Source organism: Ranitomeya variabilis, chromosome 4, assembly GCF_051348905.1.
Source record: "Ranitomeya variabilis isolate aRanVar5 chromosome 4, aRanVar5.hap1, whole genome shotgun sequence".
NCBI classification, from domain to species: domain Eukaryota; kingdom Metazoa; phylum Chordata; class Amphibia; order Anura; family Dendrobatidae; genus Ranitomeya; species Ranitomeya variabilis.
In genome coordinates, this window is record NC_135235.1 from 665815380 (window position 1) to 665835706 (window position 20327).

General features: G+C 43.5%; 1 protein-coding gene and 1 pseudogene across 1 annotated transcript in view; one reads left to right on the forward strand and one right to left on the reverse strand.

Moving 5' to 3' along the window:
* The window catches only part of LOC143766237 (uncharacterized), a 233595-nt gene that overhangs the window by 150403 nt on the left and 62865 nt on the right, over positions 1-20327 (forward strand). The window lies entirely within an intron of this gene.
* LOC143767054 (polymerase delta-interacting protein 3 pseudogene) lies at positions 3615-8880 on the reverse strand (annotated as a pseudogene).

The following is a 20327-nucleotide window of genomic DNA, read 5'->3' on the forward strand; positions in this document are numbered from 1 at the left end:
TAATCATAGCTTTCATGCGTCTTGGCATGCTTTCCACTAGTGATGAGCGAACGTGCTCGCTACTCCCCCCATTATCACTATGCTCGGTGTACTCGGCGAGCATCGGACATTTCCGGGATTATTCAGCAGGAGCTCTGGTCTCCGCCCTGCAATTTTGGCCGCCAATGAACATGCAGGGATTGTCTGCCATGCACTGTAATACCGCAGCCATCTTTGTTGTGGTATTACAGTGATAGGCTGGCCGCACAGGGTCATCAGGTCTATAACGGACCTGATCGGTGCATTCAGCTCCGGACTCAGCTAGTGTAGGGAGAGCTGCTGCTGAGATAGGGTCAGATTCATTCTTTTATTAGTTAGTGTGGATCTACCATCACAGAATCCACAAATCCTGATAAACCAACAGTCCTTTTAGGGCTAATTCGGGGTATATAGATTGCAGTGCTAGGTAGGCAGGGGAGTCTATGTGCGCATATCCACATCAGTTCAAGGCATGCAGGCACTGTATGTGAGTATATAGATCTCACTGAATACATCAAGAGACTCCATTACTGTCTGCTTCTGCCTATTTTATATATAAGTAGCTGCAGGTATCTGTGGCTAGGATTAATTTTTTACAAAGCAATCCAGAGCCCTGTTTTTTTCTACATTTATTTGATTAGTCACACTTCAGACTACAGCCTGGTAATTTTAAAACAAGATTGTGAAACTCTGGCAATTTAAAACTGCTTTTTTTGTCCCAGGCATTGGATGTGAGTGCGCAGAAAATTCTCGCCTTTTTTTTGTGCCGTAGTATTTTCTGGAGTGTCTTACAACATTTTTGGACACCATTTTGCTGACCAAAAAATATTTATCTGGCCAAAAAATATTTAGCTACAGTTCTTATATTTATCACTGTGTTTTGTACGCCACACGCATTGCATATCATTGCGCTAAATATTTTACAATTTTCGTGCTACAACATTTTTTTTAGTGTCATAGCTTACTTATTGACACAATGTTGGTGGGTCCAAAAAAATCCAGGCCACATATTTAACAGTGTTCTGTCTCCGTCAGATGCCAGATCTGTCTGTGCTCTACAAATAGTTGCTTTTCAGGCCTACATTTCACTTTTTTGGCTGTCCGCTACCCTAGGTCTATACAGTATGTTTGGGTAAAAAAAAATGTAAAAAAACCTCTGGGCCACATTTTGAAGAGTGTGATATCTCAGTCAGAGAGACTGGTCTATCTGTGATTTTCAAATAGTTGTTTTTCAGGCCTACATTCCACTTTTTGGGCTGTCTCCTACCCTAGGTCTATACACTATTTTGGGGTAAAAAATAAAAAAATACAGGCCACGTATTGAACAGTCTGTTATCTCCGTCAGACTCCTGGTCTATCTGTGCTCTCCAAATAGTTGCTATTCAGGCCTACATTCCACTTTTTGGGCTGTCTGCTACCCTAGGTCTATACACTATTTTGGGGTAAAAAGAAATTAAAAAAAAAACTCCACTAGAGTAGCGTGAAAAGGTAGTTGGTTGGATGGCGGATAATGCTTCCAGTCACTTTGCCACCACCACCAGCACCCTGTCTTCCACACGGTCAAGTCTGAGTAGCCGTGACTCTGGACCGCATATTCCTCACCCTGATTCTCCTTCCTGCCACTATGCTGAGTGCCCTGAGACAACCGATAAAACACTTGGACACTCCGAAGAGTTGTTCACTTTTCCATTTATCAATTCAGGCCTCTCTCACGGTCCACTTGAAGCGAGGCAAGATGAGATTCCATGTAGTGATGCCCAAATGTTTGAGCAGCCACGGTCACATGAAGGCGACGGTGTTAACGTGTCACAAGAGGTGGACGACAATGAGACACAATTGCCAGAAAATCAGGAGGAGGACCAGGGTGCGGAAGAGGAAGAGGAGGTGGAAGATATAGTAACTGACCCAACTTGGCAGGAGGACATGCAGAGTGCGGACAGCAGCACACAGGGGGATGAAGGCATAGCACCCCAACAGGCAGGAAGACACAGTGTAGTGTCTGCAGACAGAAGGCAACCAACCGTTCCACACAACACCAACATGATGGAAGTTGCCAATCCAACTGTACGGTCTTCACAAGTCTGGCTATTTTTTAAAGACTCTGCCGATAACCCCAAACAGGCCATTTGCAACACCTGCCATGCTCGCATCAGCAGGGGTAGCAAAACTACCAGCCTGACCACCAGCATGATCAGGCACAAGGCAGCAAAGCACCCGACTTTGTGAGGCGAACCACAGGCACCAGGAACAGTGGCTGCGGGTAACACCACTCCATCCAATGTTGTGCATGAAAGCCAATCCCCTGTCCACGGTGCATGTGAAGATGCCTCTTGCCCTGCACCTGCTATTACCCAGACTCAACTAGCACCATCATCGAGCACGTCCACGTCCTTGTCCCAGCGCAGCCTTCAGTTGTCCATACCACATACCATTTTGGAAAGGGTGTCTACGAGGCGAGGCCCCTAAATTTTTTTTAAGAAATGTACCCCCATGGGGAAATGTTTGTCAACCATGCACTTAGTGTATGGGCATTCCAAGTTTAGGAGACCCGCTCCTTTAAATTGGGAAAACATTCATGAGGACATCCTCCACATCTCTTCCGACACCACCACTAGAACATGAGGGTGAACTTATTCCGTGATGCAACAGCCATGTTATTGTTTGCAACGGGGTGTTTGAGGTCTCTTCAGAGTTCACCTATCATTTCTTGTGTCTCCCACCTCTCAATGAAGAGTTCAAAAAAATATCAATTAAAAACAAATTATAGAATTGGACAGGAAGGGCAAATAGATAGTCATGGTATGGCACTGCGCAGTGCCAATACTAGAGTAATTTTTTATTTTAATTACCAGCATTACATAACTAATTTTACATGCAGATGAAGTGGATATAAAAACACAATTTGTGTCCTCCCAGCATTCCTCTCTACACATCTCAGTATTTAGATTACTATTACCGTGATCTCTTTCCCTTCTGCATTTCTCTGTCTTCATATCACAGATATCACAAAATGCTTCAGCCGCAGACAAAACGTATTTCCTACGATTGAACTGTTCTGGATTACATTTGTACAGTGTGAAACATTAATTAGGCCTACAAAATTTTTTTGTCTAAAACACAGTCGGTGGACACTTAGTAATTTCCCCCCCATTTACAAGAATATGAATGTCTTGAGATCCATTTGTAGGAATTCCAATATTAAAAGTACCAAATTACAAAGATTATCTTTTCAGTTGAAAAAGATTATTGAAAAAATGAAAACAAATTATTCAACATTTATTTAGCTTCCCTTTACAGCACAGTAGAACCATAATCGTGCTGTATCACAATACTAGAGCAAGGGGAAAATGGAAATTCTTGATGCAATAACGCAACTGCCCCAAAACAAGGGTGAACTGTACTATAATGCTGGGAACAGGATAAATTGTCCAATGTCTGATGCCACACTCCTTCAAACATCAACTACCTCCTAGTAATCATCACCACCATTAAACAAAAACAAAAAAGAAAAATGAATTTTTTTTTAAAGGAGTCTCTGGGCTCATATGTGAATTGTGAATCTCTTTTATTACAGTCTCCAAGTTGTGTTGGTCTCATCATAGCTTAATCTTAAATACAGGTGGTTCAATGACTGCTGATGACCCTGAGGATTTAAAGAGTGATTTTAACCCCTTACTGACATCGGACAGGATAGTACGTCCGAGGTCAGCTCCCCTGCTTTGATGCAGGGCTCCGCGATGAGCCCCCATCAAAGCCGGGACATGTCAGCTGTTTTGAACAGCTGAGATGTGCCCGCAATAGCGGCGGGTGAAATCGCGATTCACCCGCCGCTATTAACTAGTTAAATGCCGCTGTCAAACGCAGACAGCGGCATTTAACTACCGCATCCGGCCGGGCGGCCGGAAATGATGACATCGCCGACCCCCGTCACATGATCGGAGGTCGGCGATGCTTCTGAATGGTAACCATAGAGGTCCTTGAGACCTCTATGGTTACTGATCGCCGGTAGCTGTGAGCGCCACCCTGTGGTCGGCGCTCACAGCACACCTGATTTTCTGCTGCATAGCAGCGAACATAAGATCGCTGCTATGTAGCAGAGGCGATCGTGCTGTGCCTGCTTCTAGCCTCCCATGGAGGCTATTGAAGCATGGCAAAAGTTAAAAAAAATGTGAAAAAAATAAAAAAAAAATAAAAGTTTAAATCACCCCCCTTTCGCCCCAATCAAAATAAATCAATTAAAAAAAAAATCAAACCTACACATATTTGGTATCGCCACGTTCAGAATCGCCCGATCTATCAATAAAAAAAAGCATTAACCTGATCGCTAAACGGCGTAACGAGAAAAAAATAGGAACGCCAGAATTACGTTTTTTTGGTCGCCGCGACATTGCATTAAAATGCAATAACGGGCGATCAAAAGAACGTATCTGTACCAAAATGGTATCATTAAAAACGCCAGCTCGGCACGCAAAAAATAAGCCCTCAACCGACCCCAGATCATGAAAAATGGAGACGCTACGAGTATCGGCGCAATTATTTTTTTTTAGCAAAGTTTGGAATTTTTTTTCACTACTTAGGTAAAAAATAACCTAGTCATGTTAGGTGTCTATGAACTCGTACTGACCTGGAGAATCATAATCGCAGGTCAGTTTTAGCATTTAGTGAACTTAGCAAAAAAGCCAAGCAAAAAACAAGTGTGAGATTGCACTTTTTTTTGCAATTTCACCGCACTTGGAATTTTTTTCCAGTTTTCTAGTGCACGACATGGTAAAACCAATGATGTCGTTCAAAAGTACAACTCGTCCCGCAAAAAATAAGCCCTCACATGGCCAAATTGACAGAAAAATAAAAAAGTTATGGCTCTGGGAAGAAGGGGAATGAAAAACGAACACGGAAAAACGAAAAATCCCAAGGTCATGAAGGGGTTAAGATAGTATCAGGATCAACTTCAGCAGGAGAATTTAAAAGCAACACACTGGAGGAGGAGAAGTTTGTGTTTCTTCAACATTAACCTTCCTTCTTTGATGTGGTGTCACTTAATGTTAGAAATATGGGCTGGTCTGATGTTATCACACTACCATTCAAAGGAAGATTGCATTTCATTGTTTTTTCATCTACCGTAGGTATCTTTTGTTGTATTTTTTGTAGGCAGCAACTGCATCTTCCTTTCTTACAAACACAACCTCTGCAACTCCTGAACTCAACAAGCAGGTGCACTTCAAGGCAACGCGTACACAGAAAAGCTCCACAATATCTTACTCTGTGACTCTTGGATGCAAATTATTAATGGTCATTTTTGGGCCTTCTAAAGAGCTAAAGAGAAAATCTTTATGAGTGGGCCCTACTGATGAACTGGCCTCCTTGGTGACAAATGTCCATGACAAGTTGGCTAGAGCCTTTGTGTGCAATAAAGGTGGCTAAGTGTTGTGCTGAGTAGACATGGGAGAAGTGTATGCATCATTCTGTAGCACTTTAGTAAGAGGTAAAGTTTGCCCAAGAGAAAATGAATTTCCAGACATTCACGGCCTTTTTTGCACATTGTTTGCAGCTGTGATCTTCATTTTCTTGGTGGGGATGTGGTAAAGTTCCAAGTCGTCATCAATACCATCATCATCCATATCTTGTAAAGAGGAAATCTGGTGTTTCCCATGGTCGTGGTTATCCATGTTTAGTGGCATTCCTTTAATAGTGTTCATTACAGTAGAACAAATAATTTTCGGCTGTGACATTTTTATATTATTGGTAATATGTATGGGTGAAGAGGAAGAACCTTGTGCCACGGGTGTGTTTATAGTTACAGACTGTGCACTCCTCTTTAAACTTAGTTTTTCATGAGCATCCATCAGTTTGTTTGGCTTTCCTCCAACACTGATCTGCTTTGTCTAATTCTTGCCTCCTCCAGCAGCGACCCTGGGACCACGCTTCACTGCAGACACCCCCCCCCCCCCCCCCCCCCCCCCCGGTAGGCAATAAGAAGCATGGATTATAAGAAGCACCACCATTTTATTAAAAAAAAAAGTTTTTTTCCTATTTTTCTCTTCAAAATTTGGGATGCATCTTATAATCTGCAAAATACGGTAAACTACTGATTCCCATTATAGCGACACTACAATTACAGAACTATATACTGTATGCAGCAAATAGACACACTATATAAAGTATATACACACAGAATATCGTAGTTACTTACCGATAAAGGTATTTCTCTGATCCCATGACAGCACCATGGAGAGATAGATCCGCCCTCAGGGACAGGAAACCTACAGGTGAAAAAGGCGGCACCTCTCTCCCACATCAGTTGGTTTAGAGAGCCTTAACAGAACTTCAGCTGTAACTTTAAATGGTTATTCAAACAAAAAATATTTTAATTTTAGGCTTATCAGAGGCACCGCGTGACTAAATATTAATGACTAAGCTTAGTGTGCACACCTACACATGAAGGGAGGGAATATACGGGTGCCGTCAAGGGATCAGAGAAATACCGTTATCGGTAAGTAACTACGATATTCTCTTACTCCCATGACGGCACCACGGAGAGAATTTCATAGAATGTATATTAAGGGGGGAGGGGGGGCACTGCTCAAGGACACTTCTGCCAAAAGTGAGGTCTGAAGAAGAAGACAGGTCTAGTTGGTAGTGTTTAAAAAATGTAGAGAAAGAAGACCAAGTTGGTGCTCTATATATCTGCTCAATTGATGCTCCCGCTCGCTCTGCCCAGGAGGTTGCCACCAAGCTGGTCGAATGAGCTCTGACTCCTTCTGGAATGGCTTCATTATACGAAGAATATGACAGGATGATAGCATCCCTTACCCATCTCTCCAACGTGGCCTTCGATGCTTTATGCCCTTTGTTTGGACCCTGAAAGCACACAAACAGAGACCTATCCCTCCTACACTCCCTTGTGGCTGCTAGATATTGGGTTAAGCATCTTTTAAAGGGACACTGTCACCTGAATTTGGAGGGAGCAATCTTTAGCTTGCCTTGCGCAGGCGTGTACTATGGAGGACAGAGAATGAACTTCAATTCCATATTGCAGCCAGCATGCAGCCAGCGGGTAAGGAAAGGGTGAATTAAACACCTGAAAACCCCGCCCCTATGGCTAAAGATTGTTCCCTCCAAATTCAGGTGACAGTGTCCCTTTAACATCTAGTGTGTGTAGGAGTTCTTCCTTTCTATTTCTGGGGTTTGGACAGAAAGAGGGTAAAGAGATCTCCTGAGATCTATGAAACCATGACGCCACTTTAGGAAGGTAGGATGGATCGTCCTAAGGACTACTCTATCATCTAATATCTGCGTCAGAGGCGGGTATACTGATAGAGCCTGCATATCACTAATTCTGCGAGCCGACGTTAGCGCTACAAGAAGAGAGGTTTTAAGGGATATTTTTAAAGACGCTTGTGACAAAGGTTCAAAAGGTGCTTTAGTCAGTGCAGAAAGTACTAGGTTTAGATCCTAGGGAGGTGTAGTGTGGTGGACAACTGGTCTAGATTTATTTGAGGCCTTAATAATTCTTTATATCCAGCGATTCCCCGCTAAGTCGCAGTTGTAAAGAGCCCCTAGCGCTGCCACTTGCACTTTAAGAGTGCTTGTTGCTAAGCCTTTTTCTAACCCCTTTTGAATGAACTCTAGCACTTTCTGACTTGGGATCTCCCCCGATAAACTGGCACCCAAAACTGACAAAAATCTCCTCCAGACCTTCCCATATGCTCTAGTAGTTACTGATTTTCTACTTAACAAGAGAGTTGAAACTAAGTTTGAAGAGAATCCTCTCTTGGTTAAAAGTTCCCTTTCAAATTCCAGGCCGTCATATGCAAGCTTTTCACTTGCGGATGGTTTGCCGGCCCCTGACACAGAAGGTTCGGGATATCTGGGAAAACCCATCATCCGCAGCCATGGAAACCATGCTCTTTTCGGCCAAAAGGGAGCTATCATGATCACCCTTGCTCTGTCCTCCCGAATCTTCCTCAGTACTAAGGGAATTAGTGCTATTGGGGGAACGGCATAGGCTAGCTGAAAGTCCCAGGGAATTAAATAGGGGTCTAGGGTTACTGGACTCCCCCGTGGGTCGATCAAACAGAAGGCATGTGTCTTACGGTTTAGACTGTTTGCGAACAAGTCTATCTCCGGAAGACCCCAAACCTCTACTATGTGGTTGAATAGCGCCTGGTTTAATTCCCACTCCCCTTGTTTCAGCTGTGTTCGGCTGCTTAGAAAATCTGCAGCCTGATTTTCTGTCCCCTTGATATGAAGGGCTGACAGTGAGGACAGATTGGCCACTGCTAACAACAGGATAGATTTTGCTTCCTCCATCAGCGCTCGAGATCTCGTTCCCCCCTGGTGATTCAAGTATGCTACCACCATCCTGTTGTCCAAGAGCACCCTCATGTGGTGGGAACGGAGGAAGACTAGAAAGTGGTTGAGCGCACATTTTACTGCCAGGAGTTCTTTCATGTTTGAGGAAACTAGTTTTTCCTCCTTCGACCAAGGGCCTTGGGCAATTTGGTAGTGTAAGTGAGCCCCCCATCCCCAAGGACTCACTTCGGTAGTCAGTGTTACAGATATCGGACATACCCACGGAACACCCCTGGTTAGGTTGTCTGGATCCACCCACCAAGCTAGGGAACGTATTGTTTGTGAGGAGATTTTTAAGCGCTTCTCTAAATCTCCCTTTAAGCAAGATTCTGCTTCTAGTATCTCCCACTGGAGATCTCTGGTGTGACTCTGGGCCCATTGGACCGCTGGAATACAGGCTGTCATTGACCCCAGTATGGACATTGCCTTGCGCAAAGTGACGACTGGGGATCCTTTCAATTGTGTTACCAGTTGAACCATGTTTGAAACTTTTCCCCCGGAAGACGGCATTCTTGCTTTATTGAGTCTACCATTATCCCTAGGTACTATTGTACTTGGTTTGGGATAATCCTGGACTTTGCTAGTTTCAACATCCAACCTAGATTTGTCAGTGATGTCATTAGTTTGTCCGACTGTTGTCTGCAATGGAGGAATGACTCGCCAATTACCAAGAGGTCATCCAGATATGGGAATATTAGTATGTTTTGCTCTCTTATGTGAGCCATGACATCTGCCATGAGTTACATAAACACCCTCGGGGCTATGGCTAGGCCAAAGGGAAGGGCCCTGAATTGGTAATGCTTTAGTTCCCCTTGCATTAGTACCGCCACTCTGAAGAATTTTTGGTGATCTGAGTGGATGGGCACATGGTAGTATGCGTCTTTTAAATCGATGAGTCATAAAACAAGACGGATAAAGCATTCTGACACAGGTTTTTGTTTCCATTTTGAAACTCTGAGTCACTAGGTACTTGTTTAGTTTTTTTCAGATTTATGATTGTCCTGTAAGTTCCATCCGGTTTCGTTTGAAGAAACAGAGGGGAGTAGAATCCTGTGCCCTTCTCCTGGTCTGGAACTTCCTGCAGGATGTTCTTTGTTAGAAGACTCTGTACCTCGTTTTGAAGGTCCAGTTGCTCGGCCTCTACTTTCCTTTGTGGTGTTATGACAAAATGATGATATGACATCGTATGGAACTTCAGTTTCAGTCCTGTCTTTATTATATTTAGTATCCACGCACTCCCAGATATTTTTTCCCAGGCTGGAAGGAAGTATGTCAACCTCCCTCCCATCTGGGGCACACCATCATTGGGGCTGTTTTTTGTTATCAGGTTTGTTGAACATGAAGGCTCTTCCTTTAAATTTTTTATCCTCCCATCCTTCTTTTTCATTTTTAGGGGTCTTCGACGCATACATTTTCTGCTCCGAAAGGGCCGTCTATAGGATTGGTTGGGAAACCCTGGAAAAGCTTTTTTCTTGTCCCCTGCTTTCTCAAGAATGTCATCTAGGGTAGGACCAAATAAAAATTCTCCTTCACAGGGAATGGAGCATAGTTTGGCTTTTGTCTGTAGATCTCCCGGCCAACACTTGAGCCACAAAGCCCTTCTACCTGCGTTTGAAAATGAGGCAGACCTTGCCGCTAGTCTTACTGAGTCTATAGAGGCATCTGCTAGATTCGCAGCGGCTCCCTTCATTATTGAGATGGAGTCCAATATTGATTCTCTTGGGGATCTATCCTTTAGCTGTGACTCTAGGTGGTCTAACCACACCATTAATGCCCTGGCGGTACATGTGGCGGCTATTGCTGGTTTTAACCACGCACTGGCAGCCTCCCAATAGCCCTTTAAGAATACTTCCGCCCTCTTGTCCATGGGGTCCTTAAGGGTCTCCATATCTTCAAAAGGTAAGGCAAATTTTTTAGAAGCTTTTGCAATGGGGACATCTAACTTTGGCGCCTTTCCCCAGAAAGAGCAAGCTGGGTCGTCAAATGGGTATTTCCTCTTTGGGGTTAGGAGGACTTTTTTGTCTGCTCTCTTCCATTCCTTTTTTATTAAAGTTGTATTTTTTCATTAAATGGGAACGCTCTTCGTTTCCGTTGTTCTAGGCCGCTAAACATAAGATCTTGCGCCATTTTCTTGGACCAAGTCTCCACTAGCCCCATGGTTGTTCTAACCGCTTTTACTAAGGCATCTGTTTCTTCAATAGGGAAACAATTGCAACCCCCTTCTGAAGATGAAGAGGATGATGGAGAAGAGAGTGAACTATCTGAACTATACTGATCACTATCTTCCTCACTGGAACTGGACTCCAGGGATTTGCATCTGGATTTATGCTTCCTTTTTAGACTTTTAACGTTTCTTAACGCATCTTCCAATTGGGTTTTGATTAACTCTTTTAGGTCAGATGCGAATCTTGGGGACTCTTCACATATAGTATTCTCTATGCATATGGTGCAGAGCTATTTTACCCACGTAGCGGGTAGTTCTACAGAGCAGATTGCACATACTCTGTGTCTGTTTTTTGCTGTACATTTCTTCCCCTAAGAAAACATAATAAACCCCATTTAGAATATGGACATTCACGGAGGTCACTTACCCTCCAAATGTGAGGGAGATACTGATTCTGGCCTAGGAGTTGCATCCTCGATTTGAACCGCTGTTGTTCTCCCGGATCCATTGGAGCCTCTGCTGTACTGGGATCCTGAGCTGCGACGCTGGGAAGAGGCGTCCTGCTGCTGTGGCCGCTGCTGGCCAGAAAGCATTGCGGTCGCTCGCGCGCGTGCACCTAACCTTCCATCGCCCGGTCTCCAGGAGTCCTATAGGTGACCGACGCCACCACCTCCTGGGCCATGGACCAGCAGCATGTCGCCAGGCGGCTGCCGCCCCATATTGCCGGCCATATATGGGTTACTGAGGGAGAGGCAGACTTGATCCTGCTTCACTGCATCTCCCCCGCACACGCACAGGGCCCGCCGACCCCGGATCGTGGCCTTCGGGGAGGGAGAATCCACCATGTCCGAGGCAGGGCCCCTAGCTGCCTGAATCCGGTTAGATGGACCCCCGGCAACCTGCGATGACAGGTATGCTGCAGGTTCCCCGTCAGGGAAAGGAATTCGAATTGATGTGGGAGAGAGGTACCGCCTTTTTCACCTGTAGGTTTCCTGTCCCTGAGGGCGGATCCCTCTCTCCGTGGTGCTGTCATGGGGGTAAGAGAAACATTCAGTTTCTATACAGTATGCTCACTTATACAGTTTATGTATTTACACAATATACTGCACACATGCAGTATACAAATATAGTATACATACACATACAATATACTGTATGTACGTGTGTGTGAATTATATATATACTATGTATATACACAGTATATATATATATATATATATATACACACACACACACACACACACACGCACCACAGATATACTGTACACAATCATGCTAAATATTGTGTATATATATATATATATATATATATACAAACATACTATATACACATATACAGACACACTGTATGCGGCACATGTACACACACAGATACACATATACACTGTGTTCCAAATTATTATGCACAAAGAGTTTAGGAGTGATAAGGTTACAATTTTTTTGTTTGTCATTTAAACTCATTGATGGTGATGTGTGTCAGGGCTCTTTATATCACTGAAAGCAATTGCAGATACCTGTGCAAATTAGTTTGGCAGGTGTGTCCAAATAACGGCAAGACTACTTAAGAAGGCTGTTCCACATTATTAAGCAGCCTACATTTTTAGCCAAAATGGGAAAGAAAAAGGATGTGTCGGCTGCTGAGAAGCAACAAATTGTGGAGTATTTAGGTCAAGGCATGACTACAATCAACATTGCCAAGACACTTCATCGTGATCATCGCACAATCAAGAAGTATGTAGCTGATTCCCGGCACTCACGTGTGCGTGCTGATAAGGAAAAATTGAGGACTCTTTCCAACAGGCAATTGCATAAGGTTAAAAGAGCAGCTGCAAAAATGCCTTGTCATAGCAGCAGACAAGTTTTTGAAGCTGCTGGTGCCTCCAACGTCCCCAGAACAACAAGATGCGGGGTCCTTCAGAGGTGCGTAAGCCATCCTGTCGACCACCTCTATCCACTGCACACAAGCAGAAACGGCTCCAGAGGGCCAAACGATACATGAAGACTGACTTCCAAACTGTTATGTTCACCGATGAGTGCCGTGCAACGCTCGATGGTCCAGATGGATGGAGTGGAGGATGGCTGGTTGATGGACACCCCATGAAAACATGGCTAAGGCGCCAACAAGGAGGAGGTGGAGTAATGTTTTGGGCTGGAATCATGGGGAGAGAGATTGTTGGCCCCTTTATGATCCCTGAAGGGGTAAAGATGAACACCATAATCTATGTGGAGTTTCTAAAAACACTTCCTGCTATGGTTCAAGAGGAAGAACCGTGCTTTCCGCAGCAAGATCATTTTCATGCATGATAATGCACCGTCTCATGCTGCAAAAAACACATCTGCATCTCTGGCTGCTATGGGCATAAAAGAGGACAAACTTATGGTGTGGCCACCATCTTCCCCTGACCTCAACCCTATTGAGACCCTCTGGAGCATCATCAAAAGGAGTGTCTATGATGGCGGGAGGCAGTTCACATCTAAGTAACAGCTCTGGGAGGGTATTGTGTCCACATGCAAAACAATTGAAGCAGAAACCATCCAAAAACTGACAAATTCAATGGACGAGAGAGTTCAGAAGCTACTTTCAAACAAGGGGTCCTATGTGCAATTGTAACATCACCTAGAATAAAGTTTTCACTTGAAAACTGTTTGATTTCATTTTGTAATAAGCTGATAATGCTTATAACTTCACAATTGACCATTTTTTTGTTCAAAATAAAAAAAAAAGGTTGAAAACTCTGCTGTGCATAATAATTTGGAACATGCATTTTGAGTGTTTATTTTTTTTACAAAGGATACTATTTTCATAAGCAGTTTGTTCCAAAACATTGCAATTATACTAGAATAGTAGATGACTGGAAAATAACAATGACTGCAATTCAGATAGGTAATTTAGAGAAAATATGAGGAAATATTATTTGCATAATAATTTGGAACACAGTGTACATGTATACTTACTGGGTTCGGCGGCTTCACTTGTACAGATCCATCCCCAGGACAGTGCTAGGAGCAGCCATGATGAGAGGAGAGGACACAGACACACAGGGCTGCAGGCATCTTCTTCCTGGCCCGGCTCTGACCTCTGTCTGCTGTGCTGTAATCGGGCCCCTCCCACTCACTTGCAACTTCTAACCTGACTGCAGGCAGGGAGAAGGAGAGAGAGGGGGGCTGGAGAGGGTTTTGGGAGAGACGATCCGGGACTCACTGCTTATTCACTGCTGTACATCCTCTGGGCACTTCATAAAGGGGCTGCAGACGCAGGGGGCCCCCTTTGTGAGTGAGGGCCCCATTCATCTGCCTGGTCTGCCTGCCCCAAACGCCGGCACTGGGTGCATGTAACATTGGTGCAGGGCAGGCCTTGCATTCAATGCATAAGAAAACAGTATGGGAGACACACTTTTTTGTAATGGGAATAATTTTGTCATGAGGCGGTTAAGTAAGTCTGCTGAAATGGTTATTGGGGTGAATATAACATTGGTGCAGGGCAGGCCTCACAATCATTGCATAAGCAAACATTATGGGAGACACACTCTCTTCTAATGGGAACAATTTTGTCATGAGGCCGTAAAGAACATCTGCTGAAAGGCTTATTGGGGTTCATGTAACTTTGGGGCAGGCCAGGCCTTGCATTCAATGTTTATGCTACAGTATGGGACACACACTGTTGTGAATTAGACTTTTTGGCTCCCTCTTGTGGTTACTAGTGATATGACTCTGGGATTTTCTTCCCTCAGTTTGCACCCAGCTGGGTCGTTAGTTCAGGGGTGTTGCTATATAAACCTCCTGGAACCTTAGTCCAGTGCCTGGCATCGTTGTAATCAGACACATTCTGTTTGCTCCTATCTGCTGGTCCTGGTTCGTTCAAAATTAAGCTAAGTCCTGCTTCTTTGTTTTTTGGGTTACTTGCTTGCTCTCATTTTTGTCCAGCTTGTACTAAATGTGATTCCTGATCTTGCTGGAAGCTCTAGGGGGCTGGTGTTCTCCCCCCGGGCCGTTAGACGGTTCGGGGGTTCTTGAATTTCCAGTGTGGATATTTTTGATAGGGTTTTTGCTGACCATATAAGTTATCTTTCTATATTCTGCTATTAGCTAGTGGGCCTCTCTTTGCTAAATACCTAGCTCATTCTTATGTTTGTCTTTTCCTCTTGCCTCACCGTTATTATTTGTTGGGGGCTTGTATCCAACTTTTGGGGTCTTTTCTCTGGAGGCAAGAAAGGTCTTTCTTTTCCCTTCTAGGGTTAGCTAGTTCTCCGGCTGGCGCGAGACGTCTAGAACCAACGTAGGAACGTTCCCCGGCTGCTGTTATTTGTGGTGCTAGGATTAGATATATGGTCAGCCCAGTTTCCACTGCCCTATGAGCTGGTTTTTTGTGTTTGCAGACTTAGAAATTATTTCTGAGACCCTCTGCCATTGGGGTCATAACAACACACTCTCTTCTAATGGGAACAATTTTGTCCTGAGGCCCTCAAGTACGTCTGCTGAAACAGTTATTGGGGTGCATGTCTCTTTAGTGCAGGGCAGGCCTTGCATTCAATGCATAAGAAAACATTATGGGAGACACACTATCTTCTAATGGGAACAATTTTGTCATGAGGCCGTAAAGTACGTCTGCTGAAAGGCTTATTGGGGTGCATGTAACATTGTTGCAGGGCAGGCCTTGCATTCAAAGCATAAGCAAACAGAATTGGACACACACTCTCTTCTTCTAAATTCCTATTTTGCATCTGTTTTCTCTCAGAAAGAAAATCTAACAACTGATTTTCACTGTCCTATTAAGGGAATAGAAGAATCCAGGATATCTATAAACAGAAAGATAGTGAGGAAACACTTAGCTAGCATAAATTAATTTAAGTCTCCGGGTCCAGATGAATTACACCCCAGAGTACTGAGATAGCAGAAGAAATTTTTGAACCACTAACCAGAATCTTTGAAAATTCTTGGAGAACAGGAGAAGTCCCAGAAGACTGGAGAAGAGCAAATGTTGTTCCTATCTTCAAACGGGGAAGAAGGTGAACCCAGGGAACTATAGGCCGGTGAGTCTGACGTCTATACCAGGAAAGATCTTTGAACAAATTATTAAACAACATGTATGGAAGTACCTGGATAAGAATGAAGCGATTAAACAGAGTCAGCATGGGTTTGTAACTAATAAGTCATGTCAGACTAACTTAATTTCCTTCTATGACAGAATCACTGACTGGGTGGATCAGGGAAATGCTGTAGATATAGTATATCTTGACTTTAGCAAAGCATTTGACAAAGTATCTCACACAATCCTTATTGGGAAAAATGACTATGTATGGAATGGACAAGGCAACTGTTAGGTGGATTCATAACTGGTTTAGTGATCGGACCCAAAGAGTGGTCGTAAATGGCTGCACATCCAGTTGGAAGAAGTGGGGTACCACAGGGCTCTGTCCTGGGCCCTGTATTGTTCTACATCTTTATCAATGATTTAGATGAAGGAATTGAGGGTAAACTGATTAAATGATTAAATTTGCTGATGACACAAAGTTAGGTGGGATAGCTAATACTAGAGGAGAGAGAGGATTCAAAAAGATATAAATCAAGGGGAGCATTGGGCAGCAACTAACAATGATTTTTAACAGGAAAAAATGCTAAGTACTACATCTGAGCAATAAAAATGAAAAAAGCATAAACAGAATGGGAGGCATATGGCTAAGCAACAGCACATGTGAAAAAGACTTGGGAATACTATTAGATCACAGACTGAACATGAGTCAACAGTGTGATGCAGCAGCAAAAAGGACAAATACAATTATGGGATGTATTAACAGAATCATACAGTCTAGATCATGTGAAGTCCTTATTGCCCTCTACTCCTCTTTGGTCAGACTTCATCTGGAATACTGTGTCCAGTTTTGGGCACCACATTTTAAAAAAGACATCGACAAACTGGAGCAAGTTCAGAGAAGAGCGACCAGAATGGTGACTGGTCTGAAAAGCATGTCCTATGAGGAATGTTTACAGGATTTGGGAATGTTTATCTTGCAAAAAAGAAGACTGAGAGGAGACTTAATAGCTGTCTACAAATATCTCAAGGGCTGTCACATTGTAGAATGATCATCTTTATTCTCATTTGCACAAGGAAAGACTAGAAACAATGGGATGAAACTGAATGGGAGGAGACACAGATTAGATATTAGAAAAAACTTTGACAGGGTGATCAATGAGTGGAACAGGCTGCAACGAGAGGTGGTGAGTTCTCCTTCAATGGAAGTCTTCAAACAGAGTTTGGACAGACATCTGTCTGGGATGATTTAGTGAATCCTGCTTTGAGCAGGGGGTTGGAGCAGATGACCCAGGAGGTTCCTTCGAACTCTAACATTCTATGATAATGGGAACAAATTTGTTCTGAAGCCGTAAAGTATGTCTACTGAAAGGCTTATTGGGGTGCATGTAACTTTGAGGCAGGCCAGGCCTTGCATTCAACGCATAAGCAAACAGTATGGGACACACACTCTCTTCTAGAGGGAACAATTTTGTTCTGAGGCTGTAAAGTACATCTATTGAAAGGCTTATCGGGGTGCTTGTAACTTTGGGCAGGCCAGACCTTGCATTCATTGCATAAGCAAACAGTATGGGACACACACTTTCTTCTAATGGGAAAAATTTTGTCCTGAGGCCCTCAAGTACGTCTGCTGAAACAGTTATTGGGGTGCATGTAACATTGGTGCAGTGCAGGCCTTGCATTCAATGCATAAGAAAACAGTATGGAAGAGACACTTTCTTCTAATGGGAACAATTTTGTCATGAAACGGTAAAGTACGTCTGCTGAAACGGTTATTGGGATGCATGTAACATTGGTGCGGGCAGGCCTTGCACTCAAAGCATAAGCAAACAGTATGACACATACTTTCTTCTAATGGGAACAATTTTGTCCTGAGGCCGTAAAGTACGTCTGCTGAAACAGTTATTGGGGTGCATGTAATTTTGGGGCAGGTCAGGCCATGCATTCAATGCATAAACAAACAGTATGGGACACACACTCTCTTCTAATGGGAACAATTTTGTCCTGAGGCGATAAAGTACGTCAGTTAAAAGGCTTATTGGGGTGCAAGTAACTTTGGGGCAGGCCAGGCCTTGCATTCAATGCATATTTTTTTCAGGAGGCCCTTCATCTCGTGAAAGGGGTATTGGGGTGTGTCCTAATATTTGGCAGCCCAGACACTCACTGCATAGGCAATAACAGTATAGGAGACCCACAGTTTAATGGCCCTTTAAGAAGATTATTGCCGCCTGATGCCCCTCTAAAAATAGGCTCTGTGACTGTAAGAGTCCCTCCTTCATAAATGAAACAAGATGTGTCTCCTTATGTGTCACACACCACATGGCCAGCTAGGGTTGTTAAAGGTTACAATGACATTACCCATTGAATGCATTTGTATTGGTTGAAAGCGTGTGAATATAGCCTAAGTGGTGGAGGAACATTTTTGTTTGGGGTTAATTGTTTTGCCTTATATACTAGTCATTACCCTGGAAAGGATGTACCTTAACATATTTCCTGGCAAAATCCATTTGGGTTTTAGTCTTGCATGTTTTTTAGTGCACCTGTAAAAATGGCATGAAACTCTGACAACATTGTTTACAGCTGTGAGTTAGGAGTCATAAATGCTTCCAGGGACATTTGCCATGATGTTCCAGTGTCATTTGTGCAGTGTTTCCATCATTTTCAGACATTTTTAGATCTTAAAAGGACCCCCGGGGGGATCGCGGTAAAAATGCTAGGGTCTCCCATAGACTTACATTGGGCTCGTTGTTCTGTCCGAGTACCCGAGTATTACAAATTGTTTGACCCAAACAACGAGCACCCGAGCATTTTAGTGCTCGCTCATTACTACTTTCCACCAGTCTTTCACACTGCTTTTGGATGACCTTATGACCTCCTGGTACAAAAATGTAAGCAGTTCTTTGTTTGATGGCTTGTGACTATCCATCTTCCTCTTGATTACATTCCAGAGGTTTTCAATGGGGTTCAGGTCTGGAGATTGGGCTGGCCATGACAGGGATTCGATGTGGTGGTCCTTCATCCACAACTTGATTGACCTAGATGTGTGGCATGGCGCATTGTCCTGCTGGAAAAAAAAAACAGTCCTCAGAGTTGGGGAACATTGCCTGAGCAGTAGGAATCAACTGGTTTTCCAGGATAACCTTGTATGCAGCTTGATTCATACGTCCTTCGCAATGAACAAGCGGTCCAATTCCAGCCTTGCTGAAGCATCCCTAGATCATCACCAACCATCCACCAAATTTCACAGTGGGTGCAAGACACTGTGGCTTGTACGTCTCTCCAGGTCTTCATCTAACCATTAGACGACCAGGTGTTGGGCAAAGCTGAAAATTAGACTCATCAGGGAAGATTACCTTACTCCAGTCCAATAGTCCAATCCTTATGGTCTTTGGCAAAGTTCAAGAAGTTGTCCACTACTATAACCTTTTTTTTTTTTCATACATCTTGCTATTATGTGCCACTGAAAACATCTACTGTGTTTATTTTAGCAATATTACCTTTTATCATGCTGTAGCAGCACATCTTTAGTGCTGGATCAAGCTCTCATGGGGTTAATCGACAACTTCCTTTCTCCGGAGTTATTGTGCTCTAATACTACAAGTTCCATGATGCATTGCACTGCTACTAAGCACGAACCTGGCACACCCACTCCAAAACACACCCCAACCCCTCCCTCCTCTCCCCCCTCTAGCTTCAAACAGATTTGTGATGTCATTTCTGTCCAACCTCCTCTTTTACATTTGTCCAACCCACACTCCATTACACACGGATAGATAGATGGATAGACAGATAGATAGACAGATAGATAGATAGATACAGATATATCTATATATCTACGGTATGTCTATTTCCATAGGCATGTCCATATCCATGTTTCTAAACCCCTTCACCCCTGGAGCTTTTTTGTTTTCGTTTATCGCTCCCCTTCTTTCCAGAGCCATAATTTTTCCGTCAATATGGCCATGTGGGGGCTTATCTTTTGCGGGACAAGTTCTACTTTTGAACGACACCATTGGTTTTACCACGTCGTGTAGCAGAAAATGTGAAAAAAATTAAAAGTGCAATGAAATGGCAAACAAAGTGCAATCCCACACTTGTTTTTAGCTTGGCTTTTTGGCTAGGTTCACTAAATGCTAAGGCTGTGTGCACACGTTGCGGATCTGATTGCAGATGTGCAGCGTTTTTTGCCGCACTGAATTGCATCAAATCCGCAGTGTAGTGTACAACCAATGTAAGTCTATGGGAGCCGCAGACTTGTGCACATGCTGCGGAAAAAGCCGCACCAAAACCGCACCAAAAACTGCATCAAAACCGCACCAAAACTGCACCAGGTTTTGATGCAGTTTTTGGTGCAGTTTTGATGCAGTTTTTGGTGCAGTTTTGATGCTTTTTTTGGTGCGGTTTATGCGCGGTTTTAATGCCGTTTTTGGAAATAAGTAAATAAACGGAAAATGTGCATGATTTGAATGGAAACATGCATGAAAAAACGGATTCCAAGGCCGGATTCATCATTTCACAGCTCAGTTTCATACTTTTTTTTGCCGGATCCGTCGCTGTGCGTTTTTTCGCAGGACAGAAAAAACGTTCCTCTGTATGTGTTTTCCATCTGGCGGAAACAGCTTTTTTGACGGATCCGGCAAAAAACGGATGAAACTCTATGAGAAAAAAACGGATCAGGCGGAAAAAAATGGATCCGTTTTTTTCAAAACTCGCCGGATTGTGCCTCACGGCAAAAACCTGATGTGTGAAAGCAGCCAAATATAT